The sequence below is a fragment of the Adiantum capillus-veneris genome, chromosome 30, assembly GCF_014529385.1.
Source record: "Adiantum capillus-veneris isolate H3 chromosome 30, ASM1452938v2, whole genome shotgun sequence".
Classification (NCBI taxonomy): Eukaryota; Viridiplantae; Streptophyta; class Polypodiopsida; order Polypodiales; family Pteridaceae; genus Adiantum; species Adiantum capillus-veneris.
The window spans coordinates 75,025,177-75,046,113 of record NC_140960.1 but is presented as its reverse complement, the minus strand read 5'-3'; the positions used below and the strand labels follow the sequence as shown (position 1 = coordinate 75,046,113).

Below are 20,937 nucleotides of genomic sequence, written 5' to 3'. Positions count from 1 at the left end.
TTAATATTTAAAGGCCCTTGGCTATTAAAAGCACTTACATTGAAAAGCTTCAAACTCAAAAGCAATTGGCCCAAAAGCTGGCGCTGAAAATCAGCCAACGCAAATCACGGAAATCCGTATAGGCTGTCAGCGTGAAACGCGGAAATCCATACAAGCTGCCACGTCAGTAGTCAACGCAAAATCCAGGTTGTACGTACAGCTACCATGTCATCAGTTTCTGCACAAGTCTTTGTGTGTGTGTGTGTGGTCCTGCTTTATTTTATTCTCTTGTGTCACTTGGGCCCCATCGGACAAGGTCCTATAAGTTGGTAGGAACTTTGCTTATTCTTAAGGTTTAGGCCCCTCGGCCGGGATCTGCAAGGAAGCTCCATTCTTCAGTGACTTGTGACACGTCATCAATTTGTGACAGAACCCGTGTGTAATCTGGGTTTCTTTATGGCTTTATGCCCTGTAAGACAGAGCGGTGAAGACAGGAGCGCGCCCGATGCACAATGTATGAAGGGTGGGAGTGGCTAACAAGTCCGGGGTCGGGACACAAAGATTCTTTCACAAAAGCCTACGTGTGCTGCAAAAAGGATCGGATCCTCTGTAGAAGAAGAATCTTTATGTGCTCTGATACCACTGTAACCGGCTTGGACACTCCAAGCAAGAAATCAACAGCAATACACGAACAGAAACTTCATAATCACTGAACTTTAATGGAGAGAGAGAGAGAGAGAGAGAGAGAGAGTCGACACGGCCCGGCATACTCCTGTGCCAAGAGGTATTGGCCCCAAAGACTGGAGCCCCTTTCGGTATTTCTTTTTATATTAATCTTTAAGCAAAGTACAACTCCCGCGGGTGCTCGCTCTCAGACTCTGCGTCCAGATGCTCTGAGAAGTGAGCCCCCTTGGGTCACTTATAAAGATTACAAGGGTTGCTAAAAGCAGAGCCCCAAAAACATTAAACTCAAAAGCAATGAGTTCCAAAAACAACTGATTCCCAAAATCTAACAAAGAAAAGCACCAAGGCAATTTGCGAATATCCGTACAGGCTGCCACGTTAGCACTATCAACACAAAATCTCAGAAATCTGTACAATCAGTCACATCACTGTCTGTACTGTTCTGCCACATCATCATCCTCGTGGACATGCCACGTCATCAGTTTGTGACAGTATCTTGTTTTTTTGTTGTTTTTCACCCTCTTGGGGCTGATTTTGGCTCTAGTAGGATGTACGTGATAGGAGGACGTGTTCGAACAGATTTGTGGCGATAGACCCGGCTGCCCGGACCCGAAACTTGAAAGAAGGTTTGCTCGCAGTTGCAGACAAGATCACTACCTGATTCACCATTTCCATTGCACCTTTGACATGGTATCAGAACCACAGCATACTCTTGAGTTGGATTGGTGTTCTGTGCGAGTATTTGGTGCTAAATTTCTACAATCAAAAGAGACAGATTTTTTGTTGTTTTTTACCCTCTTGGGGCTGATTTTGGCTCTAGTGGGCTGATTTTGAAGGTTTCCCTTCATCCATCCTGTCCTAGCTTCGTCACATGCCCAAGTTTGCTTCAACAATGTCAAGGGGTGATGATTCTGAGTTAATCGGCCCATGATGAAGAAGTACAACGAGACGACGTTCATGATTAAGCAAGTCACAAATTGTGATGACGTGGCACCACCCCTAGAGGCACTAGAGAGTTAAAGATCTAACTAGATAAACTTGGCCACGACCAACAAACCCTAAAAAATCTGCTAACGTGGCTGAGTTCCAAAATTTGCACTGACATGACACGTAGCAGCAGGCCTGGAAATGTCAAAGACAACGATGTGGAAGCATAGAGACCAAAGAGAGAGAGAGAGAGAGTAGGACAAACTTGTTTTATGTGACCTTTAGTGTGACATTCAAAATATCTTCCTTCTCTTGCATATTTGGCTCGTTCTTCAAGTGTTAACCTACCTCCTAAGATTCCTTAAGCACATTTTTCATCAAAACGTCAACTTAGGGGTTTCCTGAGTTTTAGTCTTTCCTTTATTATCATTGTGAGAGTTTTGTGCTCTAGGTGTAGAAGAAGATTGAGAAGAAGAAGAATTACCGTTATGCTTGCCATTGTTTACCATTGGTCATACCATTCGGTTTGTCTTGAGGGGTACTTGACTTGTCCTCCTTCGGCTTACCTTTGTTGTGCTTCATTTCTTGCGCTAGAGCGATTCTAATGGTGTCATTGTATTCCGTAGGGACTTGCACATCGAACTTGATGTACTCGTCTAGCCCAAAAAGAAAAACCTCCTTTCATTCTGCATCCGATTTGCGCAATCGAACGCCAATCTACAAAATACGGTTAGAAAAAGACATAACAAGAGCGCCATTTTGCTTTAGACCACGCCAATCTTCTTTTCATTGATCTAGGTACTGCGGTGGCCTAAAGCGAGCCTTAAGCTTGTCTTGGAAGTCGCCCCAACTGAGAGAGAGAGAGGTACGCCTTCCTCGGCATGCTCAAGATGCTCAGCCAACTGTGACTCCTACCAAGCTTGATACCAATTGATGGTATCACCCACTCATCAACTTGACCAAGGTCTCCATAGGGCTTGGTGCAATCCGTGGCGTAGTCTGTAGATAAAGATGGGGGAGGATCGGGGAACAATCCTCCTAGTGTAGAGACTTCGTCTCCTCCAACTCCACTCTCATCACCTTCACGCGAAGTATCCATTCCGCTTCGGGTGATGACCATGCCTTTGAGTTCTTGGGTACTTGGATTCTTGGGGTACTTGGGTACGTGAGTTCTTGGGTACTTGGGTTCGTGAGGTTCTTGAGTACTTGGGTTCTTGAGGTCCTTGCTTCTTGGCTTGCAATCTCTGTTTAAGAAGGCTTTTCTCTTACCCAAGCTCAACTCCTTCCTGCGGGTGCACCCCTTGGCGGCCTTGAACTCACACCAAGGTTGCTTTTTCCCACCTCACATCCATTGGCCTACCGCTAAGTGCAAGGTCCGCTCTTGTCAGGTGCAGCGGAATAAAAATGGTGAAGATCTAGTTTTACACTTCCACAAAATCCTTTCCTTCTTTCCTTGCGTTAGTGAATGTTTTGTACTTCAATGAATGTTCCTTTTATGTTCCCCTGAAGAGAGGGGTTGAGAGAATGCAATAGAGATGTGTATAGAGGGAGAGGGAAAGAGACAGAAGAAGAGAGCGACACCCGATGGGGTCCCAACCAACCCTCTCAAGGGCCCCCCACACCGTTACCGATGTGGTATTTGCTTTAGATTGCGTAAATGGAATGTATACACAATGCAATATCTCAATGCAAACTCTACCGACTCGATTACGGAATGTCGCCGCGGTAACTCCTCAAGATGAGGCACCTCCAAGGCTGATTTGATGCACCTTGGATCCTTCTCGATGTGGGAATTGTGGATGACCACCATGGGCTGATTTGCACTTCCGATGTGAGAAGGATGATGGGCTGAAAACGCAGATCTCGACGAGGCCGATGATGGACAACAATGGAGCACTCGATTTCGGCGAGGGGATTGCCAAGAGGAGGGATCAATGGCTGCCGAAGTACCGGACCGCATCCGTCAATGGGAACCGCTACGGATCTCTTGCACACCCGGCGAGGGATGGGCTGAAAACTGAAAAACGCAGGGCTGATCTGCTGCTGCTGCAACACTTGGGCTGGAAACCAAAAACGCTGGCTGGTAGGGCTGAGAATTGCTGGCGATGGGGCTCAATTCTGGAAACGCTGGCTGCTGGCTGAACTCTGCAAAAATGCTGATTGCTCCTTTGCTAAAACGCTGGCTGAATTGCGCGCTTCCTCCTTCTTGCTCCAAGTGCTGGCAGATTATTCCCTGTATAGGTGGGGAATGGGCCTTAAGTAATTATTAAGGCCTAGGTAGGGCAACTGTCCACCAGGATTTCCAACAAAAATCATAAAAATGATTTATTGAAAATAAGTCCATGGGGTCCAAATCTGGGTGCAGCTGTCGCTTATCCGCCCACCCGGGAATCCAATTGACGCGCGGTCTGGCACTTCGGATTCCTCTAACCTACAACTACATGCTCGTCATGCCAGATGCCCACCGTAGTGTAATAATCTGTCAAAATGCGTATACAAATCATTTATGCAAGAGGGTTCCAAACTGGAAACCCTAATCTAATGGATTTGTCCGGACATGCAGGTCTTGCGAGCAGGCTCACAAAATTGCGGGTACTAATCCTCCTAGGATTCTAGACATCCCTATCTAGGAAGAAGGGAAAACTGGCTCTGGAAGTCGATGAAGTATGTCCACGTGGCACACAGAGCCATGTGCACGTGACATCCACTCTTGCTTACGGTGAGGTACGGGTACCGATCTGCATGGCCTCCTTGTATGAGGCTAGCAAATCCGGGTAACTGATGAAGAATACCTCGTCCACCCACGCCGCTTCATGTGTCCCTCAATCCTTGAATTTGAGGAAATATTGTCGTGCTTGCTTCTTCGTGTCGTGCTTGAATAGATGCAAAAGGATCTGCTCGGGCTCCATCACCTCAGCTTCATCAACAATCTCCGGTTGGTCCTCGTCAGGAACACTCCTTGGAGGATCACCCTGAAACAATTTAAGCCTAGAAACATGGAAAACATTATGCATTGTCCAAGAAGATGACAAACGTAATTGCATGGAAACATCATTTCCCTTTTTGACGATTGGAAACGGACCATACATACGAAAAGAGAGTTTAGGGCACCTCTTACCAACTTGCTTGAGTCATTGCTTCATGATCCTTAAATACACCCAGCCACCTTCCTTAAATGAGACATCCTGTCGATGCTTATTAGCATGCCTAGAATAGGACTCTTGAGCCTTGCTAAGCCGAAGCTTAACACTCTCGAGTACCTCCGCATAGGTTTGACTAACACAATTAGCATCATTAACCTTGGAAATTGACCTAGTCAACAATGATTGAAAAGGTCGGCCAAATGCAGCCTCATATGGAGTGCGACCAATAGCACTAGAAAAAGAATCATTGAGGACAGCTTGAACTAATGGCAAATATTGCTCCCACTTAGATTGCTTATCATGCACATACGATTTGAGAACATCAAATGCCAATTGATTGTAAATTTCAGTTTGTCCATCAGACTGTGGATGAAATGCAAACGAAAAATTCAACTGAGTGCCAAAAGTTTCAAACAAAGCACACCAAAAATGGCATGTGAACTTAGTATCACAATCCGACACAATAGACTTGGGTAGACCACACAATGGATACCAATGCTTGATGAACAATCGTGCAACATCTTGTGCAGTAACATTAGCCTTGCAAGGGATTAACATGCAAAATTTGCTAAACCGATCAACGATGGTTAGACATTGCGTGTTCCGTGCAGACGTGGAAGGAGGTAAATTAGTTACAAAGTCCATGCTAATGTCCTCAAATGGTCCGTTAACGGCATGAGTAGCTTTTGACACACAGCACACTTGGTAACATAAGCATACACATCCTTATGCATCTTTGGCCAATAGAAAAAACGTTCAACCTTTTCTAATGTAGCATTAATACCCCTATGCCCCCCTGTCAAAGCATCATGTGCGTCATGCAAAATGGGTGCTCAGTGAGAAGACAACACACACAAGTAGTTCCTGAAGAAAAGCCATCCATCACGAATGAGATAATTGCATGGACCTTGTGCATTCAATGCTTGTAACCAATGCTTTTCAAACTCAGAACCCATGTAATTGTCTTTAAGATCATCAAAACTAACACCTTGAATAGAAAGAAAAGAATGAGACTCGGAGAGAGAGAACTTGTCCTTTCCTACTAAGTGCATCTGCAACGGGGTTAGCTTTTCAAGGGACATACTCAATCATACCACCAAATTGCTCAAAAAATTGAGACCATCGTGCTTGCCTATCACTCCAATGTGCACCAGGCATAGATTGAAGCCATTTAAGTGCTTGGTGATCTGTGCGAACAACAAACTCACGCCCATAATGAAATGCTTCCAATGCTTTAATGCATGAATGACAGAGAGAAGTTCCTTATCATAAACAGAATAATTCTTCTCAGCACTATTGAGTTTACGAGAGAGAAATGCCATTGGATGGTTGTTTTGCTGAAACACTGCGCCATGGGCAATGTTACTAGCGTCAGTCCACACCTCAAAAGGCTCATCCCAAGAGGGGAGGGCGAGACATGGCGTCTCGGTTACTGCTACTTTGAGCACTTCAAAAGCACTCTTAGCGGCATCAGTCATGACAATGCGCTGACGGCGTGTCTTGACACCTTTTAACAAGTCAGATAATGGTGCGGCAATATGTGAAAAATGCCTAATGTGAGAACTATATGCTTGACACAAACCCAAAAATGAGCGAACATCATATGTTGTCTCAAGCATAGGCCACTCTCTTACCTCACTTACCTTTGCGGGATCAAGTCGAATGCCCTCGGGAGAGATAATGTAGCCCAAATAGCATACAGTAGTCAAAAAAAATTCCGACTTCTTTGCTGCAATATAAAGACGATTAGCATCCAAGCGGGCTAAAACTTTCTCCACATCAATAGCATGTTGCTCCCAAGAAGAGGAGAAAATGAGAATGTCATCCAAAAAGATAAATACACACTTACCGACCAAATCAATGAAGATACGCATCATCATGCGATTAAACGTACCTGGTGCGCCCGTTAGACCAAACAGCATAACAATGAACTCGTAGTGCCCGCGTTCGGTCCGAAAGGCGGTCTTGTAGATGTCTCGCTTTATAATTCTTACTTGGTGATAGCCACTCTTCAAATCGATTTTTGAAAACACCACTGCCCCGTTGAGACGCTCCAAAATGTACTCAATGCGAGACATAGGAAATTTGTTCTTGACCGTCATCTTGTTGAGGGCCCTGTAATCCACACATAACCGCGATGAGCCATCTTTCTTACGAACAAAAAGAATAGGAGCAGCAAAAGGACTTACACTGAGACGTATAAAACCCCTATTCAACAACTCACCTAGTTGTCGCTCTAGCTCCTCTTCATTAGCCTTGTTCAACGATATGGAAACTTACTTACAGGTTGTGCTCCGTCCATTAGGTCGATGACATGATCTTCGGGTCGCTCGGGAGTGTAGGGGAGAGATCGTCCTGGAGAAATAAATGCTCAAACTTTTCAAACAACTCACCATACCTGTCGGGAATACCCAAGTTCCTGGATGTGGGGTTGACATAGATGACCGCCGCTTGGGCTCCTCGACGTAGCTCTCTTTTAGCCTGGACATGAGAAATGAGAGGGAGAGAGGGAATGCCGCTCTCGCCGCAAATGAGAACTGGCTGCGACACATTGTGATTGATAAGAAGCGTGTACTTCTTCCAATCAACAATGGGCTTAAACATGCGAAACCACTTAATGCCCAAAATGACATCACATCCTGCAAGTTTAGAGACTACAAAACGACGAGTAAATTGAGTTTGTTGAACAATTAAATTGACATCATTAACTTCGTGAGAGAGAGAAGCGTCCATGCCTTCAGAAAATCCTTGCACCAGGATGGTGGGGATTGGATTTGACTAAAGACGTGCACGTTTCAGATTCACTTATGACATCCTGAGAACTTCCAGAATCAAACAACACAATGATCCTTTGACCATTAACATGTCCATAACATTTTATGAGTTCATCCTCTTCGAAAGTTCCCTCCTACTTAGCTTCTTTCTCTACCACACTCATAGCATTCACCTAAGGGGTAGCGTCAGAAGTGGACGTAGTAGAGATTTCCTTTTTAGATTCTTTCTTACTCTTGTTTCATGTGACCTACGATTGAACAATGGAAACACCTACGTTCTTTTGCATACAATGCTTGTTCTTCTCTACTTAATGAACCACCTAAAACCCCTTGGGTAATCTTTTCATCAGGTGTGAGGTGAGGCTTATCCGATTTTCCTTTACCCTTATCCTTAGATTTATCGCCCTTAGATTGAGATTGAGAGGTAGAAGTAGATTGAGAAGAATTTGGAGAGTTCTTTTTATTGTTGCCATTCCCATTAGAATTCTTGTCCTTTTCCTTAAACGAGTCAGGAGAGGAAGGAGTACCATTACCTGAGGCCATCTTAAGCTTACCCTTGTTGTGCTTCATCTCTTGGAGTTGAGCCAAGCCGGATTGCTTCTTGCAATGTCTTTGGATCACCTGCCTCCACGTCAAACTTGATCGAGTGGTCCAATCCAAAGAGAAAAGCCTCTAACCTCTCCTCATCCGATTTTCGCAATTGTCCACCTAGCTATGACACACGGTTATCATACAACATCACCGGTTTACCTTGTTGAGACAAAGCCCAAAAATCCTCCTTCAAACGCTTCAAGTACTGTGGAGGGAGGAAGCGAGTCTTGAGATTCTCCGCGAACTCCTCCCAACTAAGCTCGAGAATGGGAATGAGGTAGGACTCGGCATGGACAGCCGCATGGGTCACCTCTTGCTTCTCCATCCATTCATCCTTCAAAGTGATGGCATCACCCGTGAGATGCATGGAAGCCAAGAGAACCTTGTTATTTTCAGACTTTCTAACAACCGCAAAATAGGATGTAAATTAAGGCAACCACGAGTAAATGACAATAGCATCCATCTTAACGTCATACTTACTGAACGTGATCTTCTCGGGAATTGGATCACTTGTCGTCCATGTAGCAATGGTTGCCTCCGCGATGGTCTTGGCAAGCTTTTCGTAATCGAGCTCCGAAGATGGGGGATCGGGTCGCACCGCCAAGGTGGTGATGAGATCACGCATGGAATCCCTTTCCTACCTACGAGCCTCGGCTTCGGCCGCCAATCGACGCTCCTCACGCTCCGCCGCTTCCACACGCTCTTGTCGCCGAGCATCGTCTTGCCGCATCATCATCTCCATCATCATGCGCATCATAGCATCCATGGGATTTGATGGAGAAGGTGGAGGAGTTGGGGGAGGGCTTGGAGGATCCATAGGTGGCTCTTGCTCGCCTTCTTGATTTATGGAGGTATTCATACCACTACGAGTCTTGACCATGCAAGGATTTCTCCTCTTGGTTCAAGGAAGGTCGCAGACTAATCTTCGGGAGACTATCTACCCCTTCGTCCTCGGTGCACCCCGCATGCAACACCCGGTATACAATTGGTTGCTATTTTCCGACGCTCAAGGCGCACGGCTCTACGCGCAATGGCAGGCCTGTTGTTCCAAGAGTGGGAGGAGTATACATCGAAGGGCTACCAACACAACCAAAAAACACGAGAGAAAAAAAACTTCTTGTGGATTAGCAGATTAGTGCAAAATCTTCAAAGCTCTGATACCAATGTCAGGTGAGCAGAATAAAAATGGTGAAGATCTAGTTTTACACTTCCACAAAATCCTTTCCTTCTTTCCTTGCGTTAGTGAATGTTTTGTACTTCAATGAATGTTCCTTTTATGTTCCCCTGAAGAGAGGGGTTGAGAGAATGCAATAGAGATGTGTAGAGGGAGAGAGAAAGAGAGAGAAGAAGAGAGCGACACCCGATGGGGTCCCAACCAACCCTCTCAAGGGCCCCCCAAACCGTTACCGATGTGGTATTTGCTTTAGATTGCGTAAATGGAATGTATACACAATGCAATACCTCAATGCAGACTCTACCGACTCGATTAGGGAATGTCGCCGTGGTAACTCCTCAAGATGAGGCACCTCCGAGGCTGATTTGATGCACCTTGGATCCTTCTCGATGTGGGAATTGCGGATGACCACCATGGGCTGATTTGCACTTCCGATGTGAGAAGGATGATGGGCTGAAAACGCAGATCTCGACGAGGCCGATGATGGACAGCAATGGAGCACTCAATTTAGGCGAGGGGATTGCCGAGAGGAGGGATCAATGGCTGCCGGAGTACCGGACCGCATCTGTCAATGGGAACCGCTACGGATCTCTTGCACACCCGGCGAGGGATGGGCTGAAAACTGAAAAACGCAAGGCTGATCTGCTGCTGCTGCAACACTTGGGCTGGAAACCAAAAACGCTGGCTGGCAGGGCTGAGAATTGCCGGCGATGGGGCTCAATTCTGGAAACATTGGCTGCTGGCTGAACTCTGCAAAAACGCTGATTGCTCCTTTGCTAAAAGGCTGGCTGAATTGGGTGCTTCCTCCTTCTTGCTCCAAGTGCTGGCAGATTATTCCCTGTATAGGTTTGGAATGGGCCTTAAGTAATTATTAAGGCCTAGGTAGGGCAACTGTCCACCAGGATTTCCAACAAATAAATCATAAAAATGATTTATTAAAAATAAGTCTAGGGGGTCCAAATCTGGGTGCAACTATCGTACATCCGCCCACCCGGGAATCCGATTGACGCGCGGTCTGGCACGTCGGATTCCTCTAACCTAGAACTACATGCTCGTCATGCCAGATGCCCACCGTAGTGTAATAACATATGTCGAAACGCGTATATAAACCATTTATGCAAGAGGGTTCCAAACTGGAAAACCTAATCTAATGGATTTGTCCGGACATGCAGGTCCTGCGAACAGGCTCACAAAATTGCCGGTACTAATCCTCCTAGGATTCTAGACATCCCTATCTAGGAAGAAGAGGAAAACTGGCTCTGGAAGTCGATGAAGTATGTCCACGTGGCACACAGAGCCATGTGCACACGTGACAACTCTCAATGAGTGGAAAAGGGGAACGAGGGGAGGCTGGACAAGCCCTTCTTTTTTGGATTACCTGTCACTCTTCATTAGGAATCGACACGCCCAAGGGGTCTTGGGTTACGTGGACAACAAGAAAAAAAAAATTCCTATGGTTCTTTGTGATTCTTTCCTTGAGTGATGATACCGAACACTGCCAAAGAGCTCTGATACCAATGTAATGTGCAGCAGAAGTGAATGATGGTGTATGCTCAAGATGAGTGATCAATGAGTGCTCAAGGTTCCTTTTACTTAGAGGAAGGGAGAGCCTTCCTTTACTTAATGAGAGAATGTGCAATGACCGAAACAAAAGAGAGTTGACACTATGAGTGAAAAATGTTGAGAGTGCTAGAGAGAGAGAGAGAGAGAGAGAGAGAGAGAGAGAGAGAGAGAGAGAAGAGATGATGTCACAAAGTGATGACGTGGCTACGAACAGCAAAAAACCTAGTTTCTACCCGAAACCCTAAAATTCTTGCAAACCCTAATTTCTGCCAGAAACCCTAATTTCCGGAAATCGCCAAGGCTTTTTTTTTTTTTTAATTAATGATGAGCGACGCAAATCTTGCTTTTTCTCTACGCAATGAGAAAGAGAGGGAGAGAGAGAGAGAGAGAGAGAGAGAGAGAGAGAGAGAGAGAGAATGTTTTTTTTCCAAGTTTTGACTCTCTGTGAGAGAGAGAGAGCAATTGCTTTTGATTTGAAGCTTTTGGAGCTCTGCTTTTGGGCATCCCTTGTAACCTTTAAATTAGTGGTGAGGGCCTCACTTCTCAGGGGATCTAGACGCACAGTCTGAGAGTGAAACCCTAACCGCTCTCTTGTACTTTGATGATTGATTAATACAAAAAGAAATACCAAAAGGGGCGCCAGTCTTTGGGGTCAATATCTCTAGGCACGGAACTCTGCCGGGCCAGTGCAAATCTATTGTGATCTGTGAATTGTTTGAAGTGGTTATTTGGTGCTGTCGTGATTGATTCTTGACTTGGAGTGTCCAAGTCTGTTACAGTGGTATCAGAGCACGGCCGATTTCTCTTCTACGGGAAATCCGATCCCCAAATTTTTTTTCCGCGGCACCTATGGCTTCACGCAAGGATCAGTCGACTCCCTCTGCATCTGGAGATGCGGATTGGGATCACAACGAAGATTCAGACAGAGAGTATGGCCCGCCTCAGCCTACTCAGGCGGAGCAAAGAGAGATGAAGCGTCGTCAATTGATCGGAGATGCAACAAAGATGATGCTCAGTTTTGCGAAGGATCCGAAATTGGCAAAATATATGAGCGAGACTTCTTTTTAGGAAGTGCATGCACAGTGGCAGAAAACCACTACACCACTCCCGAAATCTGCTTTCAAGAAACCTTCTGATCCCAAACAATATTCAGAGAAGGAACTAGAAGAGGTGGTTGATGCACGGATTGCTCAGCTTTTTGACGCACAAAAGAAAGCCAAAAAGCATGGCAAAAAGCAAAAGAAAAGCATTGACTTTCCAGGTTATTTGGGTTATCAGTCGACTTTTGACAAGGCAAAGAAACAGAAGAAGCGTGTTCGATTTGAAGGAGTACCCAGTTCTTCTTCTTCTTCTTATTCTCACAGTTCTTCTAGCTCCTTGGATTCGAGCGAAGAAGACAGAAAAGGTAAAAAGCGAAGCAAGAAGCAACACTTCGGAAAGGGCAAGAGCAATCCATGCTTATTGTGAAAGATTCTGGAGCTCTTTTCTACCCGCCTCTTCATTCAAGAAGATCTCATTCAGAGAACAGATTGAGCAGTTCACCTTGGGTCTACCTACAAAGATCCGAGATCACTGCTTGGAACAGAAGTCAGCTTCTATTCAGGAGTTGATGAGTCATGCAAAGCGATGCTTTGCCATTCACTCTGGCAGTCTGACCTACCCCATAGATAAGGCCATGACACAACGAGCCGAACAGACTTCTGAAAATGAAAGTAGAAAGAAAAAGAGCAACCCAGAGAAAAAGGATGCACGACCCAAGCTTACTCCTGAGGAGAGAGCTCGCTTCATTAGAGAGGGGAAGTGCTTTGGATGCGGGGAACAGGGACATATCTCCGCGAAGTGCCCTAAAAAGGCACAGAAAGAACAAAATGATAAGAACGACGACAGGCCTGAGAGTTCGAGAGCAGCTGAGGAACATGGCAGAAAAGGCAGATAGAAAAGCAGAACTGGTACCACATGGCGTGGGACTTGCATCGAATCAAATGAATGAAAGTACAAACTTTGCCGTTTTTTTGGGGAAAAGTGAAGGATGAGGAAGCTCTTTTGAAGGAGCCAAGGCCAACTTCTTTTCACTTGGAATTGGCGGCTCGATTTGGAATTACGCCCGACAGACTGACGCCACAGGCAGAGGTAGTTCGACTGGCACCCGGATGGGATGTTGCCATTACACCGAGCATAGGCAAACTTCATTTGCAATGACAGGGGTGTTCAGGGCACGCGAGTGACGTTCTACTCGGAATCCCTTGGTACCACCAGAACTACGCCGTGGTTGACTACCGGGCCAAGAAAGCGACTTTGACAAATGAAGGGCTCAGAGATTGTACTTGATGAACTTCAGTTTCTTTACTCACTCTTTTGGGAGAGAACTGAACGATGGATAAAGGTTGAATATGTTTTGACCTAAACAAAAGAACGCCAAGATTTTTCTCCACACTCATGCCGATTGCTTTTTAGAGGGCCTGAAGATCAGAGCATTGACCTGATACCTAGAAGCACGCCACCGAACCGGCCACCTTACCGTGTGAGCCGAGTACAGATTGAAAAGATTCTGAACCCAGTGAAAGACCTCTTGGAAAAAGCGTCTTGTCTAGCCTGGTACTTCACCGTACTGCTCTCCACTGTTGTTGGATTTGAAGAAAGATGAATCTTTGTTGGACGGGAAGCGACTCACACACCCATGAAGTGCATGCAAACACTACCTAGATCAACATAATGTCAATCGAGGACACAAATGACACGATAGGCACACGGAGGAAATCTCTTAAGCTTGTCAGGCTGAGACCATCCTACACATACAACACTCAGGAAGGCCAACTAAACCACAATCAAGAACCTCACTGCTCTCAACTACACCACCTAACCACATACACACATGCGAAAGGTAACTCACCTAATCATGCCAGATTCGTACGAAACTTAAGGAACACCATCCCCTCACTAGGATACACCTGTCCCTAAGCTTCTACACTCAAAACCCTCACTCAAAACCCATCTGCGGAAAACGCATAGGATGACAGAGCCGAATTTTGAAAGTGCCCGAAACTGAAATTTATGAGTACCTATGCGTAGCTTATGTCGCCACGATTCTATAGACTACTAGCACGCAGAAAAACAGACATCGTTTGATACACTTATGGCCACAAATAGCTCGTAGATGCGTCGGCGTGTGCGCTTCGTCTCGCGGGGAATGCTTGGCGTTGTCGCGTAGCTCTCCTCGAGCCTACCGCAATGGTGCAGTCGGATCTCCAATGTGTTGAGCGAGCCGAGCGTAGCGAGAGGATGAAGCTCACGCTCACTCTCTTTCTCTCTCATACAGTAGACGGCAGCGCTAAAACTTGATTATGATAAAAGTCTTCTTTACAAAATGACCTAGGTACCTTATATACTAAGGCTACCTTAGGTTTAACCAAAAATGGGGTTGAAAGGATCAAATGGCTTTGTATTTACAATCTGGAAGTGCCATTGCACCCCGGCTTCTGAAACTAGAATAACTACTCATTACAAATGACGTTTATATCCATAATCCGCAGCATTTCATAACTCGCAAAAGATAAGACTTTGGTACGAAACTTGAGTTATGTTGTGTTGTTGACCCAGCGGTCAACATTCCCCCCTTCCGCGTTCATGTCGTCCCCGACATGACCTGATTGTCGATGGCGATGTGATCTTTGTTGTCGTTTTGTTGTTGTAAAGAAAGTATACTTTTTACTTTTTACTTTTTTGGGCTAGAGCCGGTAAGCCAGCAAGGAGCTGCCTTTGCTTCGCGTGCGCGCAAACGAGTCAAAGACAAATTACCTTGCGGACTTGCCGACAAAGGGAAAAGCGCTTCCATGCCGTATCGTGGCATGTCAACGGGGAATGGAAGCAAGTTTCCCCCTCGGGGGAGTAAAAAGTCTTTTCATGCCATGTTAGTCAGTCCATGTTCCCTTGTTAGTCACGCCACCCGAGGGTAACGTCGGGAAATCACCAAACGAATTCAATGATGCATTTAAGGACCAAGGCTGAGAGAGAGGGACAAACCCTTGTAACTCACAGACCGTATTGAATCTTGCCCAGGTACTCCAGGATTTTCGCCTGGTAGAAAAAGGCCCCCGTCCAGCGGATGTCCGGTAGGACTGCCATACCCAAGGTGGGCGTCGGCTCAAAGGAGGCATCCCGATCCGGCCAACCATGGTCACCAAGGCCCGCTCGGAAAGCCCCAGGACCATGTTAGGCGGGACCGCACCGTACGCAATAACTACAAGCCCTACGAGCTTTCAACACCCTCACGGGCCAGAGCATTGTAGTATCGCGGTACGGCCCCGCAGAGGAATGCTACAACGTTATCCGCATAGGCACTCCTCAGCTGCGGTCCACGACGACCATTATGGGCCCCACGGGGGACAACCCATCCTGGCAATCGCTTTCCGCTAATCTCCCCTCCCAGGAGTAACACTTCGGTATCTTCACCGCTCGGATTGTTTAACAGCCGTCTAGCATGTTCCAAACAGGGTCGTATTGAGCTTCTGAGATTGTCCAGCTCAGGGCACTGTACCAACAAGTGCGTAAGTGACCTTGAGCCTTCTTCCATTCCGCATAACGGGCAAGTCCTCGACTGTGCCCGTTCAATCTTATCCTTAAGCCTTAAGCCATCCACTCTTGCTAGTAACAAGACTTTCTCCTCCATCCCACCGGGGTTCTTCCCAATGCTCTGCCTGTAAAGGTATCCACGCGTGTCCTCATACTTCCTCTCGATATAAGGATCAAGGGAGACACATTGATGTGAGTGTTCCCAGAGCTTCCAGCTTTCCTGCCTTGCGGTTTCGACAGAAGCGCCGTTGATATACCTCTGCCCCCAAAACTTTGTCCTTTTACACCAGGTCCACTTCTTGAATTGGTTCCATTCTGGTATATTATTAACCAAATCTGCAATCCAAGTCTTTAGACCTGCGTACTTGGTAAAAGCTCGTACCCTCTGTCCTGCACAGTAAGCTGGTACGGGGGGGAGCCCTAACTCCCGGTGAAGAGTTGCTACTGCCACAGAACTCGACTTCGCGGCCTTACCGACTACCCACCTCATTCCAGTTGCTATAAGCGTCTCTAATGGGTTCAACTTCCTCATGTCATGTGAGCCCATAATCTCCGCTCCATAAGTCGCCACTGGGAAGACGCACGCCTTGAGAAAGGCCAACCTTGACCACATCGGAATTTTCTTAGAGCATAGAAGGTGTTTATGAGCATATAAGGACTTACGTGCGCTCTCAATCCTATCTTTAAGGATAGTGTCGATCGAGACTTCGCTGTCTATTAAGATGCCCAAGTATCTATATTCCGAAGCTACCTGAATCTCCTCAGGTCCGATGTGGGGTTTGAAGGCAATAAGTTCCTCAAGGTCCCCGTTGAACACGGTCGCCTGGCATTTCTTTATGCCGAACTTCATCCCCCACTTCTCCGCCCAACTATGCAATCTATCTAAACTAGCCTGTAACTCCTCCTTAGACTCCGCAAATAAAACTAAATCATCTGCAAAAAGCAGGCCTTGGATCTTCAGGAGTAGGCCTGGAATAGCCACCCCAAGGTCAGTCGCACTCTCATCCAAGATGTCATTAATGAATATGTTAAAGAGAGTAGGCGACGCGGGACACCCTTGACGCACGCCACGGGCGATTTGGACCTCCTCACTCAACTTCGCTCCCACCCGCACTCTGACCTTGGAGGATTGGTACAAGGCTCGAAAGAAATTCAAGCAACGACCTCCAATCCCTATGGCTTCCATCTTTAAAAAGAGCGCCTCGTGTGGCACTGTATCGTACGCCTTTTCAAAGTCAATATATGCCGCAAACGTCGGTTTCTTAACAACCTTTCGTCTGAGCACAATCTCTTTCAAGGCAATCACTTGTGCCACACACTCCTCCTGAGTCCGAAATCCGGCTTGACCACGCAAGAAGAAGTTTCTTTCCTCAAGTTTCACTGAGATCCTATTGATCACAAGTGAGGTCAAGAGCTTCAGAGAGATTGGAATCAGAGAAATCCCTCTGTAGTTGTCCGGATTAGAAAGATCACCCTTCTTCGGGATATACACCACTACCGAGGTAGATGATGCCTCCGGCAACTTCCCTGAATCAAACCAAGTACATAGCAGTTTGAAGACTGCTCTTCCCATGTCTGTATTTGGTTTAAATCGATCTGATCTAGTTCCCTTGTCTTGCATAAGGATCTTGAAAAATTCAGGGGGAATGCCATCTATCCCAGCTGCTTTATGCCGCTTGATCTTGCGGCATACCTCTCGAACTTCAGTCCATTTAATAGAGTCATTGATGTCCTCTATTCTAGGCCAAAGTCGCACAGCATGATTTTGCCAGTGTTCTGGGTCCTTGCTGTGTCCGGAGGGATCGGCGAAGACGCGAGAAGCATGATCCTTCCAAATGTCTCGGATCTTCTCTTCGTCCGCCTGCAGCTCGCCGTTCTGGTCTCTTAGGGGTTGAGCGGGCCCTCCTTTTCTGCTCCCCCCTAGAACAGCTTTCATATGCTTCCACCAAGCATACCATTCCTTGCGTCTTGCCAATTCGACGCTCTTGAGCATGAATCGTTTGAGAGCCTCTCTCTCGCTTCTCTTCGTTTCAGCTCGCGCCTCTTTTCGGCATTCAACAAACTTCCTCCACGCCCTATCTTCCCTAGAGGAATCACTCTCTGCATCCCGCAAAGACTTCCACGCTTCCCGTCTTCGGTTGATGGATCTCCGGGCTCTCGGGTCTAGCCTAAAGCCTCTATTAGGCCTCTTGGGGGGCCTTACGGAGAACGCACCAACATCTCGAGAGACTCTTTCAGCTGCCTCCTCAAAGCTCTTCGACTGACGGTTCACCGCCGCCTGCGTGATTTCCCCCTCCTCCGCTGCTTCTGGTAGGGAATCCCAGAAGTTGTCGTGTAAAAAGAGTTGAGCCGCAGGCTCAATTCTAGTTGCATCAATGGAGGGGGGGGGGTGGTGGGGGAGGCTCCGCACACACCGCATCACACACCAACTTCACCTTAACAGGCCAGTGGTCCGAAACATCCACCGATCTCTGGACACTGGCATGGCCGAGGAATTGAAGGGCCAGATCATTGGCCAAAAAGAAGTCAATGTCTGATCGTCCTTTACCACGGGAAGAGTGATACGAGAGTCCAGAGCCTCTCGTTTGGACAATCTTAAAATCAAGGTCTTCATTCCCCAGCCATCTCTTCATCGGGCGCCGTCTAAGATTCCAATCCCCTCCGATCAGGAGAGGAAGGCCCTTTCTGCCCAACCTACGAAGCTTCGAAGCTAACGCACTTAAGACGTCTGCTCGCTCATCCACTAACTGCCTCTGCGGGACGTAAACATTTCCATAAATCCAACCATCCTTCATATTTAAAGGGAAGAGTTGAACAAACAAGGAGTTTACGTCCGACATTCCCAACTCAAAGGATCTGAGCTCCTGGGAGACCAAGGTCACAAGTCCCCTGGCTCCTGGTTTATCAGACCCTGGCACTTGGAATGTCGAATACCCCGCCATTCTAAGGGGCCATGCACCCTGAAATAGTCGAGTCTCTTGGAGACCCACCACATTCCAAGTCTTTTGTAACATTATGTACTCCAACTCCCCCCGCTTCGACCGGAGTCCATTAATGTTAAGCGTGGCAAAGATCGGCGATTTCACCACTTCCATCGCCGGCCTCAAACGGTTCCTATCTCTCCTAGCGAAAGGAAGCGAGATCTTAGCAAACCACCTAAGCCTACTCTCCGATTGGATGACCTGGAGGACATCTAGGGCTGCTTGTTTACTAGAAGTGAAAACATCAAAGCGGGTGCTCCCCGTCCGAATGTTAAGGAATCGATCCAAAAGCTCAATACTTGCAAACAGGGAGGTTGATCTCAGTGCGCGCCTCAAGGCCTTGCTGAATGACACTTCGGTGTGTTCATTAGCGCCCCAGATGCACAGCTTGCCAACCGTCCCTTCTGAAACACCCCTCCCAAGCCTGCCTCTCATCATTACCCGTTCCTCTCTAGCCGGCCTGCTTGGGGCGGTGACCGGTTCAATCTCGGGTACCGACAAGGATCTTAGCCTGTTAGGTTGAAGTTGATCGGCATTCATGACCTCAATGTACCGTACTTCCCTTGTTGAGTTCGTTCCATCTTGGTCTATGCCCCCGCCCCTCAGCTCCTCAGATGGTTGCCCTTCCGAGTTAACTGTGGGGCGTCCAGTCTCAGCCATAGCTAATGAGTTTTGCTGCCCCGCTACGCACTGGTTCATCCCGTCCTTCCCGGTTTCTGTGAGTTCGGGTTCACCGTAGCAGCGACCAGCGGGGCCCCGCTCCCCACTTTCTGGGGTGCTGTCGATCGCAGTACTCGGGGAAGCTCCCAGCGCCCGCCTCCCCGAGGGTACCTGGTAGCAGCCCTCTTCCACGTCAGCCCAGGTACCCTTAACTGGTGCTCCTGGATCGTTTATATAATATGGTTGTGAATTCATAGAAAATGCACGACTATACTTAATGAACAGGTTGTTCACCTTAAATTTGGAGGGGTCCGGGTTAGATATGTCGTTCCCGAGGGATCGACCACCCACTTTCCGGACTATGGTTATCCTGCATGTAACATTTCATGGTCACAACTGCCAACGTGTTGACGAATCAACTCCATCCTCTAAATTCGTGGATTCACATGAGGTATCGATACAATCCGCACAAAGTTTTGCTTCTCAATCGGTGGGCGAGACCGAGGGACAAGCGGGTCCTTGATCTGGGTGTGGTCCATAACGGTTCCGTGGTTAGCAAGACTTTAGAATCCACACCCTACTGTAACTCATCACGTAGTTGGTACACTTGCGGGTGGATCACCAAGCCCGAGGGTCCATGGTTTTGGCTCGAAGTAGAGGGTGTTCCGTGAAATGGGATGGGTCAGGGGAACTCGGCGCCTCACCTCACCCGTCTCCCGTTTCAGGGTGCACCCACCCTTCCACAAGCGTTGACTGTTCCGTGGAGGGTGACATTGGCACCGCCCCGAGGGAGGGTGAATCGTGAAATGGAGTGGGTCAGGGGAACTCGTCGCCTCACCTCACCCGTCCCCCGTTTCACAACCCACCAGTCCGTCTCAAGACGTCACCGCCACCCCTTTAGTTTGGAGTTTACTCTCTCCGTGAGTCAAGGGGGGGACCAGCGGAAAGGTTACACAAGGAGCGCTTCCAACCCACCAGCCTCAGCTGTATGAAACACCCATCCGCTGGTGAATCGTGAAATGAAGTGGGTCAGGGGAACTCGTCGCCTCACCTCACCCGTCCCTCGTTTCACAGCCCACCAGTCTAGGTTCTGGTCTCAGGCCGTCACCGTCCCCCCTTCCGCTGGGTAAGTGTTTCACATTACTGGTGCGGAATTACGGCCAGAAGCCTCTCCCCCCAAGCGGTCCTCCAGGGATTGTGTCCCTCTTGGCTGCCACCGGTTGTGTCATGAGGTACATTCCTTCTCCCCCTGCATTCAAATATGAGAAGCCGAGCCTTTACACCTAAGGGTTGGTTGTAAACCGACGGAAAGTATCTGGGCGTTCAGGGTGTTCCCCCCTCGAGTCCGCTCGACATCCTTGTATGATTTTTACAGAACTTTCCCTGAGAGGGCTCGTTCGACATTCTTGGATGATTTTTACAGGGCTTTCCCTAGGTCCGACCATCCTTCTTGCCTTCCATACTCTCCCAATTTCAACCCCACCCCGATCCAGCTTTGCAGCTCATACTCGTCTTTAAGGCATTATGATCACTAATGTCCTCCCCCCTCCCCTTTGGGATTTCACTCCTACACACGGAGAGGGTTTTTCAACCGTACGTGGTCCCCCCATTGAGGTTTTGGGAAGCACTTAGTCGATGTCCAGTCCCGCCACGTGGAGGCGGCTTCCCGCTAGGACCTAAAGAAAGTATAGACTATATCCTTTGCAATAGCTTGTCTTGTTCGTCCAATCCGATGTACATAGTCTTCACATGATTCAGGAAAATCATAATTGATGACGAACTTTATGTCTTTCACATCCACGCTCCGAGCTGCAACATCTGTTTTTGTCATTATAGGTCTACTGCCAGATCTAAATTCAAAAGAACCCAATGTCGTTTAACTTGACTCTTAT

General features: G+C 47.4%; 1 pseudogene; it reads right to left on the bottom strand.

The window, feature by feature from the left end:
• Window positions 1-6,854: 6,854 nt before the first annotated feature.
• On the bottom strand, window positions 6,855-20,639 carry LOC147418219 (uncharacterized; annotated as a pseudogene).
• Between the last annotated feature and the right edge of the window lie 298 nt (window positions 20,640-20,937).